This window comes from Pinus tabuliformis, chromosome 4_1, assembly GCF_031772625.1.
Source record: "Pinus tabuliformis cultivar Carrire ecotype Pingquan chromosome 4_1, CPIR1, whole genome shotgun sequence".
NCBI classification, from domain to species: Eukaryota; Viridiplantae; Streptophyta; class Pinopsida; order Pinales; family Pinaceae; genus Pinus; species Pinus tabuliformis.
Window position 1 is genome coordinate 436,895,126 of NC_142303.1, and position 3,235 is coordinate 436,898,360.

At 44.3% G+C, this 3,235-nt stretch overlaps 1 pseudogene; it reads right to left on the reverse strand.

The window, feature by feature from the left end:
- Positions 1–248: 248 nt before the first annotated feature.
- Positions 249–906, reverse strand: LOC149176190 (ethylene-responsive transcription factor ERF039-like; annotated as a pseudogene).
- Positions 907–3,235: the final 2,329 nt, after the last annotated feature.

Below are 3,235 nucleotides of genomic sequence, written 5' to 3' on the forward strand. Positions count from 1 at the left end.
CGGAAGAAATTGAGATGAAATCATGATTTGTTGTAGTTAAAATGGTTTTTTAACTGCATATTCGGATTCAGCACCCTGAAAAACCCCTGGGACGGTTTCATTGTGCAGAAATTAGCTATCAAACTTGGATTCCGATAAATTACTGCCGGATTTTCACCGGAAAAAATCGCCGGAAAGGCTTTCAAAAAGTCGCCTTAAAGACTACTGCAATAAAAAATGCAGATTGTCTGCTTCATCGTCTGACAAACTCAAACGTCCTGGAAATTCCAGAGATCTGTCCACATGTACCTCTCCTCCTCCTGTTCCGCCGAAGTGGGAAAGAGCTCCGACGCCGACACCTCATCAGTGGACGCGAATATTTCCAAATTTCGAATCACAGCGCCGTCAGATCCCGCCAGCATCCACCAACACAATGCCAAGTCCTGCCTCTCCTCACATATCTGATGGTTGTTTCCCGCCAACTCCATTTCCCAAACCGAAGATGACTGCGAGGGGGACCCTACGAAAGAGGCCAAACTCGAAGGGGCCTGGCTCAACGCATATTCGGCGGCGGCATGTTGAATTTGCTCACGGGAAAGGGAAGACGGAGTCGGAATGTCGGGCACAGAAAAATTGAATTCGGCATTGCGCCCTCTCAGACAATACACTGCGGCGTCGTAAGCGCGGGCAGCCTGCTCGGGGGTTGTGTATGAGCCGAGCCATATCTTCTTTCTGGATCTCGGCATCCGGATTTCAGATCCCCATTTCCCCATTTTCGCAGTCGGATTCCCTTAAATTGGCGGGAACCACGATCTTCGTCTGGTAGAGCAATGGCACTGTCAGGTTCCGACTCGGGAAAATTCAACATATTGGGCAATATTGCAGAAACTCTGAAGCGAAATTAGTGATATTTCACGGCGGGAGTCAGTGAAGTGAGCACATGAAATGCAAAGGCCGGGGAGTGAGGGAATTGAAGACATGAATGCGTATATATACGAGCAGCCAGAGGAGTGAAAACGCTGGAAGCGCCTATAGTCAATGTTCTTGCAGGCAATCAAAGGAAGATGTTAGAGGAGAAGTGCGAGATTGAGATGGAGTGCCTATAAACGAGTAATTCAAAGGAAGACTGCCTTTTGGATATTGAAAAAGCCAAAGAGATGTATTAGTCCATGCTACGGAGTGTCTGTAAACGAGTAATTCAGACAAAGAATGGCTTTTGGATATTGAAAGGGCGAATTAGGTGTATTCGTCTATTCATCACCGGTGGGGCATTAAAGACCGGTCTTTTCGTAAGGTATGGCATTTGCGCATCCTGTACAGAGTAAACAGTAGTCTACAGAGGCAATTCCTTTTATGACTACGCGCTTTTTATGTTTGCGAGGGCAAGCTGGGATACCGGTGGGGTACGTACTTTCAAGTATTTTGAGGGAAACTTTCGCTTGTCCCACCTTGCCTTTCTACGCCACGTACAATAGCGCTGTCATACTTACTGAGACGCTGTCTTTCTTTGTCAATGTACAGTAATTTTCAGAAATGTATTAATAAAGTTCTAAATTTTGAATCAGACCTGCATATTTTTTATAAAAGTAATCAGAGATGGTATAAAATAGCATGCAAATCATATTCCCAATCTCTTTTAATCTTTTTCAAATCATTTCATATATATTTATATTTATTTTTAAATTACATAAGATACCAAATAAGATTCATTCAAATTCGGCCTGGAGTATGCCGTAAAACTGCTTCTGCTTGGCTAAGAGCTCGTCTTCCTCGGACGTAAGGAAACAGGTTAACGGCCCAAGACCCAGAGGCATCTGGCAGGAGTGATGAGCCTGCTCCCTTATGGACCACCAGCGGGTTATTTCAGGTGGCGTGGTTTTCCTATCTAACTATGATGAGTCAAACCGACATTCGCGGATAGCAGCCAGAGATGGCTGTCCTCACTGTTGGTTTTGACACCTGAGTTGATAGGTTTTTCCACCTAGGTGAAAAAAAAAAGATTCATTCAAATCATATTCATGGTCTCTTTTTATCTTTTTTATAGTTTTTCAATCCTTTCAAATATTTGTTTATTTATTTTTAAATAACATAGGTTACAAAATGAAATCCAAATATTATTCCTAATGCTATGTTACAAAATGAAATTCAAATTTGAAATTAAAACTTCATCCCTTGATATTTGTAAATGATTTTACTTATGTATTTAATTAGAAATGGAAAGACCCCCAATGGGGTGATCACAAAGATGTATAGGTGTCCTGTGTGAGGCCAGCGGGGCTTGCTACTCCTCCACACAGGTATTAACTCCCCCCCATGCATCGTCTTTGCATTCATTTTATTTGTGTGATCTCACTCACGCAATCTGTGGCTAAATTTGGACCGTGCAAGCAGCTTGCTTCAGTTTGGTAGTCTGGGCAATGAATTTTGGTTTGATGAAGAGTGAAGGTGTCTGGGTCTTGGTATATGGCGCCTCACTGGGGTTTCGACCTTGGGTGAGGAGTACAGACGCCAATTGCAGGTTTCGGGTGTGGGTTGGGATATGTCTCTTGGTTTGCCCTTGGGATCCAGGCACCCAGACAGTCACAGTTTGGTATAGTTTTCGTGCCTTTGATGACTATATGCCCTCTTCGCCAACTTATGGTTCCACTCCCGTCCGCGAGGGATCTTTCTGGTCTTCACAGGTGCGTGGGTATCATTTTGGTCTCTGGTAAATTGTGTTATTGGCTTGGGTCTCTTCTCTAGTCTAAAGTCAACAATATTATCCTCTTTTGTAATTAGGGTCGCGTTCTCTATTTGCGTCAAGCCTCGAGGTTGTATACGCGGGCTGCTCTAGTTCACTCTATGGTCTGGGTGAATTCTTGCCCATCTTGCCACTATGGTTGTGGTGTCAGTTTGGTGGTTCATATTCATTTGACGCACTGATGTGTTTTTTGCAGGTTAAACAAAGGATTCTCTATGGACTCTCCCTGTAGCTAACTATCAACCTCTGTCACTTTCAGCATGCCCCACCAACGAGGTCATCCTCGCCACAGGATGGGCCAACATGCTCAAGCTGGTGTCCCAAGCCATGTCACAATTTGTCCTCTGCCAACTCGGCTAGCCAAAAAATAGAGGACACTGAGGCTATCTGTCTAGCTAGTTTGGCAAGCAACCTTGTGCCCCCCACTTCCATGGAATCCATTGCAGAGTAGCTGCGGCACATGTAACTTGACATTGACATTCTCAACGGCCACATATATGAAGACCGTAATGAGGT